Genomic DNA, 16,827 nt, shown 5'->3' with positions numbered 1-16,827 from the left:
GGTGATAACATTTATTCAAGTAAACAGTTTTAGTAACACCTACAAGACCTTATCGCAACTTTTCAACAAAAGCAGAGATATCTGAAGCTGTGCAAATTGATGCCAGGCACTGTCCATCAAGGCCAGCCCCTATCACCCCTGACATCACCCCCTATCACCCCTGACATCACCCCCTATCACCCCTGACATCACCTATCACCCCTGACATCACGGTGGTTGTTCTAAATGGCCACCTCACACCGGCACCCGACATAAGTCTAAGGTGTATGGGGTAAATTACAAATCAGTACGAAACATAAGTACCAAAAAATATTGCACAAATAAAATCTGTATTGTCAGGAAATAATTTTCTAATTTTGTAAGTGTATAATTTTTTAAGCAAAATATTTCTTAACTATGTTTTGGGAAATGTGTCTTGTGCCATCAAAAATAAGAATTTACAGGGGAAAACATTGCAACACTTTTGTCAGGTTGATGGACTTTGTGTCTGCATGTTACGTTGCTATAGTCATGTTTACACAATGATTTTTCACAGTCAAAGTTCACAAAACTATTGTGTACAAAATGGGAAGCTATTAAAAGAAATGTTTTTGTATTTTCTATGTGAAGATATATTGCACCAAAAGTAAGTCACCGCTGTATTTTAACAGAAATATATCTACTATCTATCTATCTATCTATCTATCTATCTATCTATCTATCTATCTATCTATTATCTAATCTAGTCTATCTCAGCCTGAGCTCAGGCTATTTCTAAGTACATAATCTGTATGGTGTTGACGAATGAGCCTAATTTACCTGAGTTGTATAGTGAGAAGAAGAAAGCTTACCTATTATACTAAAAACTTTCTGGGTGTTAAGGAAATATGAGTGGCTGAGGCCTCTCCATACACAGAAAGCGCCTTCTATTATTAGCAGCTGACACCTGCCGTAAGTGGTGAGGATAAAAGATACAGTAATTCCAATTCAATGAACCCCCTAGATGTTGCAGTTAAGAGCGACTGTAGTATTGGCTAATCAGTTGCCATGGTCACTATAGCTGCCATTATTGTGCCCCTTGGGGGACTAAAAAAAAAAAGAGGTAAAAACAAAAGAAGTCATATTGCCTTCCTTTTCCCAATACAAATATTATATCTATATCCACAGAAGTCAGCCTCATTCAAAAATCATGAAAAAAGTGTGTTTATCTACTCAGCAGTAAGTAGAGGATTTTTAAATGCTGCGGTGATGACTTCTATAAATTATATAGCGTTTCCATTTGGTCTGGGTATTCACTACTTTACATCTCACTGCATAGAATCTGGAGTGCTGGGGTGAATATAAATATGGTATTATAGTAATATAGGTATATTGTCTAATAACCTGCTTAAAGTTTGTCCTTGAGTAAAATGTAAAATAGTACCTGTGGGAATCCCCCCCCCTTTTATACACAAAATAAGCTTTACTTAGATAGACTAAACCAGTAATACTGGAGACATTGATATATTTTCTGTGAATAACCTCTTATATATAATGACTGACATGCATGAAGCAAGTTGCTTGCTTCAGAAATATCATAGGATTTTTGTTTTTAGTATTGGGTCATTCTTCAAAATATCCCAGTTATTTTGAAGGATTTTCTTAATGCTAGAATATTGTAACGAAGCATTTTCTTTCTTAAAATTACATATTGTTTCAATTTAACCATTAGCTATAAAAAAAAATTAAATCTAAAAAAACTAGCTCCGTCTTACTAATACGGCTGTTAAAACTCAATCTCCATATATTATCATTAAGAGTATGTATGAATTCCACGAAGGAGTTTTTGTCCCCTTTTTAGATTAAAATAATATTATCTATGAACCTTTTTATAAAAAAATTATATTATGATTAAAAAAGTATGTTCAAATGCATAGCATGGCATGAATTTAGTCCCCATAGCCGTGCCGCATTTTTGTAAATAATCTTGATTATTGTAATTGAAATAATCATGTGTCAATACAAATAAAATGGCATCCACAATTAAATCCTTTAGATGGCATCAGCAGATCCTCTTCTAAAAGCATCTTAATAGCTCTCGTGCCAATCGTGCCAATTTGGCGAATTAAAATTCAATGCAAATCGCGCTGTCAATTCGCTTCGTTCTGCGAATCGAATTTACGCTGATTCGTTAAGAAAATTTGCTAAAAAACAAATTGGCAGCTGCACATGCTGTCTCAAGCATCACAGGGTGGGGAAAGGGTTTACCCACAATCCCTAGTGCCTGTCCAATCAGCTGCAGGCCCCTTTGTGATGTCAGAACCTCACCCTCTATATAAGGCGGTTCGTTAATGGAGTTGGCCAGTCTGTGTGTGTGGCGGAGTTGGCAGCAGACAAAGAGGTAGAGCAGGGAGAGAAATAGGAGGAGATAAAAAGGAAGAGAGCAGGGGCGCCTCCTGGTGCAATAAATGACAGCAAAGGATTTCTAAAACAAAAGAAGATGAGTGGCACTCACCTATTAGAGTTGTGCTAAGTTATAGGCACAACTCTATGTAGAGCATGAATAAAGGAACACTGCAGCTCCTGCCGGGGTACGTCAAGGGAGTCGTACAATAAGCAATGCAGTAGGCCGGCCGCAGCAGGCTGAAGGATCGTAGGGATCCCGGCTTGTATAGGGCGCTGGTGTTCAGTAAACCACAGGATGGCGTGGTTGTTCCATAAAAGGGTTTTATTTTTAAAAAAACACAACGCGATTAGGCCAACGGGTAAAAGGGGGCCTTTCTCAAGGGAGAGAAGTAAACAGAGCTATAGGGACAGAGGAGAGAAGGGATTATTGTGGGTAGATTGTGAGTGTATTCCTGGTGTATTGTGGGAGTGGTTGGGTATAAAATAATAAGCAGTACATCCAGTGTAGCTATAAACTGGGTGCTGCATTCTCCAAAATAGATCTTGTTTCTGACTAGAAAGGGAGTGGCTGCTGTTTTACATCCACTCACTTTCTTTACAGAACACTTGTATAGGTGTGTTAGGTAATGTCACAAAACACCATCACTGTCACTGTCATTACATTTTTTTTGCAGAAATCAACAGTCCAGGCGATTTTAAGAAACTTTGTAATTGGGTTTATTAGCCAAATATGCCATTATCTGCATGTAAAAGCCTTTTCCCAGGTCCCCCCTCCTCTCCTTTCTGTCATCCACTACTCAGAATCAGGAAATCTCGACTGTTTTTTCATCAGTCGGATCTGTCTGGTCTATGAAGAGGGGAGGGGGAAGGAGGGAGATTAGCTGGCAGCTGAGAGCGGAGAACAAAGTATTGCTCAGCGGGGGAGCTATTCACAGTGCTATTTAGAGGTCAGATAGCTCAGTGGTGACTGTCAGAGGAGAGACCTTGTGATGTGAATGTTACAATTCTTACAATGGAACCCCAAACATTCAATGTAGAGCAGGGATGTCAAACTCAGGCCCTCCAGCTGTTGCAAAACGACAAGTCCCATCATGCCTGGACAGCCAAAGCTTTAGCTTTGGCTGTCTAGGCATGATGGGAATTGTAGTTTTAAAACAGCTGGAGGGACTGAGTTTAACATGTCAGATGTAGAGGATGTCATGGAGGAAGGAGAAGTTGAGCCGCCACATGAGAGCAGTGAGGGGGGTTAGGCAGGGGAAGGTTGTAGGCTAGCAGGCTGATGATGAGTTGGGGGTGGAGAACTTCATCCCTGACTATGATAAGGAGGAGGTAGAAGATGATGACGATGATAGACTCCACCTGGCAGCCATGTGTAACATCATCATCATCCATCATCATCTTCAAAGGAGGAGCAGCAGCAAATCCAGTTTGTGCCACTGACAACTAACTGACAACAGCTTCCATGTAAGGACACTGGGTCAGGAGTCAAAAGGGCCAGGTGCCTGTGCAGCTGGCGTGTATAGAGCCCACTATGCAGTTATGAATATGCATAGTGGGCGGGACGGGGCAGGCGGGTTGCGTTGATGCTCTCTGGCCCCGAGCAACGCCCTAAATGCTCTTAAGCAAGTAATTTGCATAAGAGCATTTAGCGAATTTAGAAACAATGTGGGTGAGGAGAGGGGTGAAAGTAGTGGCTATCTACTACTGAGAGACACAGCTACTGATAGTGTCGCTTTAAGCTGGAGACAGCTTAAAAACCCCAAGAGGCACACGTAAGTTTCGTCTTGCACTTTGTATGTATGCGTGTCTTGGAAAAAGCTAGAGGGCCAGATTCAGCAAGGTTATTATTTAAGCCATTATTATTATTATTATTATTTTATTTTTTTTAAAGAAAATAGACTACAGTAGGAAAACCTAAAATAGCCACTCTTTTGTTTAATATAATCAGTGTAAATCCATCTTGAATCTTGTCTTTTCTGGTATTTATTTTTTTCTCTTTTGCTGATGGGGTTTTATGACCTGTTTTAGTCTATCCCAATTGACTAGGTTTTAATTTCTTTAAGTTTTTTTGGAGGTTGGATGACCCATTCAGCTCAACTGTTGGATTACATTAATTTTAATTGACATGTTAAAAAAAAAGTTCTGGGGATCTAAAAATTGGGGTCTTTCTTTCATTTCTCTAATATTTTAACAAAAAAAAAGGAAAGTCTCGCTACAGGCTCCCGACCCCCCGCTACAGCCCCCTATACTCACCTGATCCCGCCGGGTCCCGCTTCTGGATCCGGTCGGGTCACGGAGATCTCAGCTGCTGCAGCCCGGCGCACGTGCTGAGAGATGAGTCCAACGCTCAAAGAGAATGACGGAGCACTGGACTCGCCTGTCATTCTCTATGAGCGTTGGACTCATCTCTCAGTGCGCGCGTCGGGCTGCAGCGGCTGAGATCTCCGTGACCCGACCGGCTCCAGAAGCGGCACCCGGCGGAATCAGGTGAGTATAGGGGGCTGTAGCGGGGGGTCGGGAGCCTGTCACCCCGGCACCGGGTGGTGATAGGTTCCCTTTAAGCTCAACTGTCTGTGCTAGGCCCCTTCGGGGTTGAAGTGCTTCTGCTACCAGATCCCTGCAGCGCCCGACAGTACCCACCTCCCGCATTCTCAGGGCTTGCCCGGGGATCTGGAATCTAAGTTCCAGATCCCCGGCCAGAACGACCTTTAGCTGTGCGTATGCCTTAAAGACACACGCACAGCTAAAGGGAACAGCGCCAGGGCAGAGACACAAGGGCTTCCTGTGCAGGTGCCAGAAGAGGACGGATTCACCCAGAAGAGGAGCTGTGAGGATCAGACTGAGAGGTGAGTCACTTGTGGGGGCTAATAAAGGGGTGGGTGGGGGCAATCCTGCACAGAGGGAGCCCCGGATAAGTCCCGATAAGCCCGAGCCCCCCCGTGATGATAAGCCCTGCCCCTTCAGTGTAATGGAGGTCACCTAGCTTTGCCAGCATCCTGTATGTCAATATAATGGAGGTCACCCAGCTTTCCCAGCATCCTGTATGTCAGTGTATTGGAGTTCACACAGCTTTCCCAGCATCCTATATGTCAGTGTATTGGAGGTCACACAGCTTTCCCAGCATCCTGTTTGTTAGTGTTATGGAGGTCACACACCTTTTCCAGCATCCTGAATGTCAGTGTAGCGGAGGTCACACAGCTTTCCCAGCATCCTGTATGTCAGTGTAATGGAGGTCACACAGCTTTACCAGCATCCTATATGTCAGTGCAATGAAGGTCACCCAGCTTTTCCAGTATCCTGTATGTCAGTGTAGCGGAGGTCACCCAGCTTTCCCAGCATCCTGTATGTCAGTGTAATAGAGGTCACACAGCTTTCCCAGCATCCTCTATGACATTGTAGAAGAGGTCACACAGCTTTCCCAGCATCCTGTATGTCAGTGTAATGGATGTTACACAGCTTTCTCAGCATCCTGTATGTCAGTGAAATGGAGATCACACAGATTTCCCAGCATCCTGTATGTAAGTGTAATGGAGGTCACACAGCTCTCCCAGCATCCTGTATGTCAGTGTAATGGAGGTCACACAGCTTCCAGCTGATTTACTTCACCAAACAGCAGAATTACTACAGTTTGGGACCTTATGGGTGGGTGACATTGCGGGAGCCTGGCGGGACGTGTAGACAGTGGTGAGCGTGGGCAGCGGGACGGCTGTGGCGAGACAGGTGAGCTGCTGTAGGGCTGCTGTCATTTTTGTTAAGTGAAACTTAACTAAAATGACAGCAGGGGGAACATTATGCCGCTCCCTGCAGGACCGCAGAATCTGCCGCCTGAGGTGGAATGCTCATTCCGTCTCATGGCAGAAGCAGCCGTGAATGCACAGCCTGAGATGTTTGTCTGGCAGGTTCTGAAGAGATGAATTGTAGCTGCAATAAATCATTATGGAGGTCTGGGCCGGATGGAAAAGGAAAGGAAAGTGATGCCTCAGATCAAAGAAGATGTCACCTTTAAGTCACTGAATGATGTTTTTGTATTCAGTTGAACATTATTTGGTAGGGGTGCGACACCGCTCTATGCCGTAATACACACACTGCTTCTTCCAACCCAAATCTTGATAAAAGCCCCCCTTCCTTCCCCAGGGCTGAACTGAGAGGGGGAACACTTTTATCAAGATCTGCCCTGTTGCCAAAATTACCTAGAAACTGTCCTGACCTCCTGCTCCACTGATGTCCATTGCTTTCTTGGGAGAAAACTGATGTTACGCCGCTACCCCACCGATGTCCACTGTTTTCCTAGGAGAAAGCTGATGTTACGCCGCTGCTCCACTGATGTCCACTGGTTTCCTGGGAGAAAATTGATGTTACACCGCTGCTCTTCTGATTTCCACTGTTTTCCTGGGAGAAAACTGATATTACGCTGCAGTTCCACCGATGTCCACTGTTTTCCTGGAAAAAAGCTGATGTTACGCCGCTGCTCCACCGATGTCCACTGGTTTCCTGGGAGAAAATTGATGTTATTCCACTTCTCCACTGATGTCCACTGCTTTCCTTGGAGAAAATTCATGTTCCGCCGCTGCTCCACCAATGTCCACTACTATCCATGGTGGAAATTGGACGATTAGCTAAAAAACTTTTTTTTTTTATTGTGATTTTCCAATTTTCGACACTTTTACAAAAACATACATTAACAAATTCATCCTTCTGTCATAGGTTTGCGAATCTTTTTTTTTTTTTTTTATTGTGTTTTTATTGAAAGGATTTTTTCTTTTTCATAAACAGCCAATGTACAAAACAACATGTCCAATAATCAAAAGGCATATGCAAGTATCGCAATACAAAGAAACAGTCAGATCCTACAGTCAGGCGCATGAATGAATAAAGTTATTGCTCACGCTGTATTGGACTAAAAAAAAAAACAAGGGAAAAAATAAAAGATAAGAGAACAACCGAATTAAAGTACAGTAGAATGAACAACCGTAAACCGGGCATAACACAGAGGAGAGGGAGGGGACAGGCAGGACACAAGACACAAGGGGGAAGGTCTACGGAGAGGGATCCCTATCGTTTGGGGGACAGGTAGTACGATGGGGCCTGATACCCATAGATTCCTTTTCAGCCCAGAAAACATCCCACAAGTTCCAGACCTGTTTGAGATGATCTAATCTGTTGTTAAGCATGGCCGTTAAGTGTTCCATGTTCCTCACATCAAGAATGCGAGCATATAAGTCATTTCGTGTAGGAGAGACCGTCTGCCTCCAAAACCTAGCTACCAGGCAGCGCGCGGCTGTGAGAATATGGAGGAGCAATTTCATGGTCTTGCGCCCCAACATCATAGGTGGGATATTGAAGAGATAGAAAACTGGGTCAGGTGCTATCTCCATGCCCACAACTTCCTTGATCAGATCCTTCACCATTGCCCAATAAGAGGCTATTAGGGGACAAGACCAGTAAATGTGCTGGAGAGAACCCACACCCCCCTGGCATCTCCAACAAACATTAGGTATCGTGGGATTCATCGCATGGAGGAATTCGGGTGTGTGATACCAGAACAACATTAGTTTATATTGGTTTTCTTTGTAAGTTGTGCATATGGAGGTCTTAGCAGCTCTATCCCATATCACACGCCATACAGACTGGGGAAGTTGTCTACCAAACAATGCTTCCCAACGCGCCATATAAGGATTTCTCACATCCTCATCAGGAGGGAGGCTCTTCAGAATATGGTATATATCAGAAATAAGGACCTTGGTGGATACTCCTGCCTTACACAGCCTCTCAAAGTCCATGGGGAGGGAGACCGTAGTGGTAGAGAAAAGGGTGGACATAAAATGCTTTATCTGGAGATATTGATACTGCGCTATGGGAGGTAGGTCATATTCAGCAGCCAACACAGAGTAAGGAAGGAGAGACCGGTCTCTAGGGTTAACAATATCAGCAAATCGAAATAGTTTATTGGAGTGCCCTGCTCTAGACATACCACTCGTCAAGCTGTCCAGGAGGCCAGGGTGAAAGAGAAAGGAGGTCATTGGGGAGCATTTGGAGACTAAGGGGAACTTTCTGATGCATGTACGCCAAATGTGCCTCGTGTGGGTCATAGGGCCCAATGCCGGTCCCTGAAGGGGGGTATCAGAGGTGGACCATAAGAAGGAGTTGGGGTGTACGGGTGCTATCCACAGTTTCTCCAATACCATCCATTTCGTGTAGGCTAAGTGCGCCGACCAGGCTGGAATGTGGCGAAGATGTGCCGCCCAATAGTAACAGACCAAGTCCGGGAGAGCTAGCCCCCCGAGGACTTGGGAGCCTGTAAAATATTTTTTGCTATTCTGTGGCGTTTATGAGCCCACACGAAACGCAGGATGGAGGCTTGAATTGCCTTAAGAGCACTCATAGGGACCTGGATCGGAGTCTCAAAGTAATATAGGATTTTAGGCAGAATCGTCATCTTGACTGCTGCTATCCTCCCTAGTAGAGAAATAGGTAGGGAATTCCATTTATCCAGTAGGGTTCGAATTTCCGCAAATAATTTAGGAAAATTGTGGGCATAGAGAGAGTAGTAGGAATTAGTGATTTGAACCCCTAGGTATTTGAGCGCATCAGTTTTCCAGTTATAGGTGAAATTTCTCTTCAAGGCAGTTAATGATGGACTGGGGAATAGACAGGGCTTCAGTTTTGGATGCATTCACCTTATATCCTGACAGGTGGCCGAAGTCAGTTAAGAGAGCATGGAGATTAGGGAGAGAAATATGCGGTTGAGTCAGGGTCAGCAAAACATCGTCCAAGAAAAGGGAGAGTTTATAATCCTTCCCACGAATTTGAACCCCATGTATATCCGGGTGGTTTCTAATGGCAGCCGCCAGTGGCTCGATACACATCACAAAAATTAGCGGTGAAAGCGGGCACCCCTGGCGGGTGCCATTGTGGGTAGAGATCGTCCCTGACATTGCATGCGGGAATTTTATAGAGGCCGTGGGAGAGGAGTACAGGCCCTCGACCGCTCTGAGAAAGGCTCCATCTATACCGAATGTTTCTAAGACCCGTGTCATAAAAGGCCAGCTCAGACGGTCAAAGGCCTTTTCTGCGTCAAGGCCTAACAGCAAGGCTGACCCATCCTCCCTATTAACCGCATCAATCAGGTCGATGACTCTCCTGGTGTTGTCACCCCCCTGTCGACAAGGAACAAACCCGACCTGGTCCTTATCAATAAGTTGTGGTAACCATGTCGACAGGCGAGTAGCAAGAACCTTCGTAAATAACTTGAGATCAGCATTCAAGAGGGCGATTGGGCGATAGCTACTGCAATCAGCAGGGTCTTTGCCCGGTTTGGGGATTAAAGATATATAAGCATGGGTCAATGTCGTGGGAAGAGGGGTCCCTGCTAGAAATGCGTTGAAGAGGTTTAGTAGATGGGGAGTCAAGGTCGGCGCAAAAGTGCGGTAGTACAAGTACGTGAGACCGTCAGGACCAGGGGATTTACCGGTGGGTAGGTCTTTCATTATGCCTTCCAGTTCCTCCGCGGATATTTCCGCATTTAAAACCTCCCGCGCCTCTGATGGCAACCTGGGGAGGCGACATCCCGCAAGAAACTCATCTAAGAGTCTTACGTGTTCTGCTGAGTCTCCTGGCAACGTGGATGGTAGATTGTAAAGGCGGGTAAAGTACTCCCGAAACTGCTCAGCTATGGCTGAGGGGTCATGGAGCAGGACACCATCTCTATTTCTTAGTGCATGAGGAGTTTGTTGCTCCGTGCGATCCCGGAGTTGCTTGGCTAATAGTGTATAGGCTTTATTGCCCCGTTCATAATATTTTTGCCTAGTATAGAGAAGCAGCTTCTCAACTTTGTGTAAAGCCAAATTCTTCACCTTCGCCCGGAGGCCTATGACCCGCCGAAGTAAGGGCAGTGAAGGAGCGGTTAGTAAATCAGCTTCCCGTTTCCGCAACTGAGCAGACAACTTCTCCATCCTATAGGTTCTATCTTTCTTTAATTTGGAGCTAAGAGAGATACAATGGCCCCTCATAACCGCCTTATGGGCTTCCCACAAAACCACCAGAGACCCAACAGAACCCAGATTATCTGTAAAATAAGCCGCTAGGGAGGAAGAGAGAGAGTCTCGTAGGTGGGGGGGGGGGGGGGGGGGGGGTTAAAAGCGACTCAATAAGGCGCCAGTGACAGGACCTCACATGGGGAGCAGTATCCTTAAGGTCTAATAAAACAGGGGCATGGTCTGACCATGAGATAATACCCATGGAGGCATGTGACATAAGCCGAAGTCCCATAATATTGCCAAAAAAGTAGTCAATTCTCGTGAAGGTCTTATGAGGGGACGAGTAGAATGAATATGACTTGTCTCTTGGGTGGTTAATCCGCCACAGGTCATATAGCGGGAGTTTGTGGGCGGGTCAGAGAAAAGCGGTCCATCTGTTCAGAGAATATCATATTAAAATCTCCCCCAAGAATAAGTGTAGAGGGGGGTAATCGTGATAGTTTCAGTAGAAGCTTACGAAGAAATCTTATTTGGTGGGCGTTGGGAACGTATACATTACACAGGGTAATTGGGGAGCCTTTGTAGGACCCCTGAAGAATAAGATAGCGGCCAGCAGGGTCTACCTCCGCTGTAGATATTTGAATGGGGCAGTGTCTAGCTAGCAGGATTGCTACTCCCGCTTTTTTCCTGTTACAGCATGCCGAATATGAGGAGGGGAACTTGTGTTTTGCAAAATTAAAGTTGCCAGTGGAGTCATAGTGGGTAACTTCGGCCTTTGAGGCGAAAAACTCAGTAAGAGCTAACCTACGCTTTGCGTTGGTGTTCGGGCCATGGACATTTAAGGTAAGCAACCGGACCATCTCCCAGAGCGCAGCAGCACCTATCCCCAAATAAAAAAAAAAGATGTGGAATGTACTCACCAGGGATTAGAAGGACCTCGTCTGTAGGAAGGGAAGGGCAAAAACACTAGGGAAGTGGTAGACGACAAACAGGGGTGGATACAAACTAAGCCAAAGAGAAAAAGTCACGTAAGAGATCAATAAAAGGAAAAAAACAATATTAATAAACAAACTAAACTCACAGTCAACTTAACCAGGGAACCCTACGGATGACCGCGAGGGCACCCTGGGAGTCCTATAGTGGGGTCAAGTAATCACAATCAGGCAAATGCAGCCCACAGAGAAAAGGGTTCACTGCCCCCCCCCCCCCCCCCGCTCCGAAGGAGAAAAGGGGGGATCCAATGGACCCTCCCCCCCAAAAAAATACCCCTAGGAGGAAGGGGGGAAAAAGGTGTCTGGACTAACCCAGCAAGATCTATCAGGTAATTGGGAAAGAACTGTAACTTGTATACTCTCAGTAAGAGAAAGAGAGCGCTCAACCGCCAAATGGGCATAAGTGTCTTAACTATCTTGGCACCAACCTAATGCCAGGTGCATCGCTTGAACCCGTTATACCCGGACCCCATTAAACATATAAACCAGCAAACTGTAAACTGTAAAGAACAAAAAGAGGGCCAAAGACAATAATATAACTCAGACATCCTATCCACCCTCCCGAACCAAACGTAGGGTGAACCGTTCAAAGCATCTTGTCCCAAGGCATAGAGTATTTCTAGAATCCCAAAAGTAACAATACAACAGTATCAGGTGTATATTCCTCAGCAAGCATTGACTATCACAGAGGGAGATCCGGGGTATCAGCGAGGGGGAAGTCCCGGGGGAGACTTGGACGGAGTAGACTTTCTCTTCTGTGCCTCGACTCTCTGCTGCTCAGATGGCGGGGGCCTAGATGGGAGCGGGATCTCCCAATCTAAGATGTCTGGGCGGGGGATTTCCAGGGATCCACAAAAGTCCTCCAGATCCGCAAAAGAGACCAAGGTCGCCGTCTGGCCATTCTTTCGGGCAATAAGGGCGAAAGGGAACCCCCATCTGTAAGGGATATTATGGTACCGCAGTAAGTTCAATAAGGGCTTTAGGTGACGTCTCTTCTGTAGCGTTAGCCACGACAAATCCAGAAAAAGTTGTACTGTATGCCCCTGATAGGTGATGACATCCAGTTGCCGCGCTTTGTTCATAATCAGTTCTTTGGTAGCATAGTCAGTAACGCAGCAAATAACATCTCTAGGTTGTGTGGTAGCATTCCTGGGTCAAAGGGCCCGGTGTGCCCGGTCCAATTGAACGGTAGCTTCTTCAGGGTACCCCAGGATTCCATTGAATATAGACTGCAGCACTGTGTGTAAGTCCTCAGGGGATGCTTCAGGGAGGCCCTGGACCCAGATATTGTGTCTCCTGCCTCTGTTATCCAGATCCTCCAAGTGTCTTGTCGTTTCTTGTAGGTGATTAGTGGTTAGCACCACGTGTTTTTGGAGTCTGGAAACGTATTTCCTAGTATCATCATGGGCATGCTCCAAGCTCTCAACCCGCTCAGCAACATGTTTCAGGTCTTTGCGTATGTGCGCAATTTCAGCCCGGCATGCCTCCCTCACCTCAGTAACCAGGGCTTGAAAGTCTGCTTTAGTGGGCAGAGTTTGCAATAGTGAACGCAGGTCTGAGGAAGCTGTGGATGGGGACCTATGTTGCTCTGCTGCATCTTCTTGTAAGGATTCAGAGGAGGAACGCCATCCTTTGGCAGAGGTCAATACAGACGGGGTCATGTTATAATCTTCTTCATGCTGCGAGTGACTACCCATGTGCTGCCGAGTGTGAGCTGCAGGACCCTTCTTTACTGAAGTAGAGTTCCTAGAACTTCTGAAAGGCATATTTATGTCTGAAGAATAGGCAGGGTTCGCCTCACTGATATGCAATGTGTCAGATGTCTGATTTTGCGCATGCAAGTCTCTGTTGGAGAGAGTTAGTGTCATGTTTAGGGGTGAAATATTGCAGCAGCGACTTTTGGTGTAGGGACTGCGAAGGTGCAGGAAGAGAGTTTGTAGCCCTAAAGGGGGAGGGGGTCTGGGACCCTGCGATCTCCAGCCCGGCAGTGTGCAATATGGTGGCGACTCCTCGCCAGTATACTGTACTTCACTTCAGTGGGGCAGGAGGGAGTAGTCCCAGGGCAATATGTGTCGGGCAATATTTAGCAGGGGTAGGAGTTCAGCCTTGTGTAGTGAAGCCCCCACTCTCTGCCCCACAGTCACTGTGTGTGATCGCCTCCCGCAGGCCTCTGGAGCTGACAGGCAGTCAGGGGGAGGGCTAAGATGGCGCCAAGCACTGTACTCACAGGCCTCCCGTCTGGGAGATATGACAGGCGGGATGAGTCCGGGTGCTGTGTGGGGCCGAGCGGCGTACTGGGTTGAAGTGCAGCCTCTCCGTGCCTCAAGATCTTGCAGGACGCAGCACAGGCTCCTTCTCTGCTGTGTGGAGCCGCAGCGCCGCAACCCCACGTGATCCAAGATGGCGGGTGCAGCTGTCACCTTCGGCTCCCAGGGCACCTCTCCTCTGTCTCTGGGGTAATGTACGCCGTGAACGGCGAGCTCTATAGTGCCCGGTGAGCTTGTGTGGGTTACCAGCGATGAGGAGCGGGCAAACGGGCGGCAGGACAGGCAGATTGCTCATGTAGCAGGCGGCTAGGAGCGGAGCTCCTCTAACAAGCGGCCATCTTGCTGGGCGGTCAGACACGCCCCCCCCTAGGTTTGCGAATCTTAACGAATTTGACAATAAATTTTTTAAGCTCGTGAAATACATTTTCGGCTGCTTTGCTCATCTCTAGATATTGCTGTAAAGAGTGGTAACATCCAGTGAACATTCACTACAGAGAGGACCTATACAGTACCTCAGTGACCATACTCCTCTATTTCGGATTGCGATCCTGAAGAGGGTTTTGGAGCAAACAACTGTTCCCTACCCCAAAAGGAGAGTAAGTTAATTTTTAGCATTCTATATATTCTTATTTGGACATACATGTATATATATAAATATATATATATATATATATATATATATATATATATATATATATATGCGGTGTACTGTAATATACTGAGGGGTTGTTGCTGGGTGGTGTAGTGCAACCTTAGAGCTCACCTTCTGTAACCTTGCTTTCACGATGGGGTCCGAGGGTGCCGGGGCCCTTCTCCTCTCAGCATACACGCAGGGGAATATCTTTAACCCCTTAAGGACAGAGCCAATTTCGATTTTTGCATTTTCGTTTTTTCCTCCTTGTGCTTAAAAGGCCATAGCACTTGCATTTTTCCACCTAGAAACCCACATGAGCCCTTATTTTTTGCGTCACTAATTGTACTTTGCAATGACAGGCTGAATTTTTGCATAAAGTACACTGTGAATCCAGTAAAAAAATAAATGTATGGTGAAATTGAAAAAAAAACGCATTTTGTTTATTTGGGGGAAATGTGTTTTTACGCTATTCGCCCTGGGGTAAAACTGACTTGTTATATATGTTCCTCAAGTCGTTACGATTAAAAACATATGTAACATGTATAACTTATATTGTATCTGATGGCCTGTAAAAAATTCAAACCATTGTCAACAAATATACGTCACTTAAAACCGCTCCGTTCCCAGGCTTATAGCGCTTTTATCCTTTGGTCTATGGGGCTGTGTGAGGTGTCATTTTTTGCGCCATGATGTGATCTTTCTATTGGTACCTTGATTGCGCATATACGACTTTTTGATCGCTTTTTATTACAATTTTTCTGGATTTGATGAGACCAAAAATGCGCAATTTTGCACTTTGGGATTTTTTTTTGCGCTGACGCCATTTACCGTGCGAGATCAGGAATGTGATTAATTAATAGTTCGGGCGATTACGCATGTGGCGATAGCAAATATGTTTTTTTATTTATTTATTTATTTACTTTTATTTATAACCTGAGAAAAGGGGGGTGATTCTGACTTTTATTAGGGGAGGGGGCTTTTTACTATAAACAACACTTTTTTTTTAACTTTTACATTTATACTAGAAGCCCCCCTGGGGGACTTCTAGTATAAGTGCTCTGATCTCTCATAGAGATCTCTGCAGCATAGATATGCTGCAGAGATCCATGAGATAGGCACTCGTTTACTTCCGGCTGCTGCAGCTGGAAGTAAACGAGTGCCGAGTCAGGGACGGCGCCATCTTGGAGCGGTCCCCGGCCGGCTTCAGAAACGGAGATCGCTCCTCCGGGATAACATCCCGGAGGAGCGATCTCCTCCACTAGACACCAGGGAAGTGCTGCGTCCGGTAATCGGATGCAGCTGTCATGTTTGACAGCTGCATCTGATTACTGTATTAGCGGGCACGGCGATCGGACCGTGCCCGCTAATACCGGCGGTCCCGGGCTATAAGCGGCACCCGGGACCGCCGCGGTTCAGAGCGGGGTCGCCGCGCGGCCCCGCTCTGAACGTCCTTAACAGCAACAGGGCGTAAATATACGCCCTATGTTGTTAAGGGGTTAATAAAAGTCTTTACACAGTAGCGGTGAAAGTATATGGAAACTTTATTTAAAAAACTGCTTAGTACACTCCAAAATAAGAGGCATCTCACAGTAAACATATGTTGGCTTGATCAGCATCCCTAGCCCCAGAGTGGTCACCTTAGTCACTGCAACGTGGATTTGGTAAATAGGATTACAAGGGTAATGTTGATATACTTCTTCAAGGAACTCTGTGGTTTCCAGCCTTGATAAGGTATGTGTATATATAGATAATTGAAGTTACCGAAAGACTTGACGCTGCCAACGCTCACTGAAAAGCAGGAGGAAGACGCATGAACATACTGACTTGAGAGACAATGACGCTGTCGACGCTCACTGACATGCAGGAGGAAGACGCATGAACTCACTAACTTGGAAGCCAGGAAAATGTGGACGGTGAATGGGAGACTCTCTAACACTTAACCCCTTAAGGACGTGAAAAAAGACAAAAGTATTTTTTACACTAAAACGTTGTTCTAGCCTTTAATTTTTCATTTTCACAAAGGGATAAAAGGAAAAAAAAAACCACAAGACATGTAGCCCAGTTTCTCCCGAGTACAGAAATACCCCACATCTGGACATAAAGTGCCAAGCGGGAGCAGCACGAGCCTCCCAAGGGAAGGAGCGCCAATTGGCTTTCGGAAGCTGGATTTCACTGGAATGGATTTCAAGGGCCACGTCGCATTTACAGAGCCCTCGTGCTGCCAAAACACTGGAAATCCCCCACAAGGGACCCCGTTCTGGAAACTACACCCCTCACGGAATCTAACAAGGGGTGCAGTGAGCATATGGACCCCACTGGTGACGGGCACAAATGTGGAACAATGTGACGTAAAAAGTGAAAAATTTAATTTTTTCACTTTCACGGCACAAATGTGCCCGTCATCAAGGGGTCCATATCCTCATTGCACCCCTTGTTACATTCCTTGAGGGGTGTAGTTTCCATAATGGGGTCACTTGTGGGGGGTTTCAACTGTCTTGGCAACACAGGGGCCTTTTAAATGCAACATGGCCCCTCGAAATGCATTCCAGCCAAATCAAGCCTCAAAAAAACAAATGGCGCTCCTTCCCTTTGGA

At 45.8% G+C, this 16,827-nt stretch overlaps 1 protein-coding gene across 1 annotated transcript in view; it reads left to right on the top strand.

The window, feature by feature from the left end:
* The first annotated feature begins 540 nt into the window (after positions 1 to 540).
* Positions 541 to 16,827, top strand: part of LOC138799475 (mannose-binding protein C-like) — a 64,993-nt gene continuing 48,706 nt past the window's right edge. Inside the window, exon 1 of the mRNA XM_069980706.1 lies at positions 541 to 625. The gene's annotated coding sequence lies outside the window, so the exon portion shown is untranslated. The remainder of the gene's footprint in view (positions 626 to 16,827) is intronic.

Source organism: Dendropsophus ebraccatus, chromosome 8, assembly GCF_027789765.1.
Source record: "Dendropsophus ebraccatus isolate aDenEbr1 chromosome 8, aDenEbr1.pat, whole genome shotgun sequence".
Lineage (NCBI taxonomy): Eukaryota > Metazoa > Chordata > Amphibia > Anura > Hylidae > Dendropsophus > Dendropsophus ebraccatus.
The sequence above is the reverse complement of the archived record's forward strand: the minus strand, read 5'-3'. Positions and strand labels throughout refer to the sequence as shown.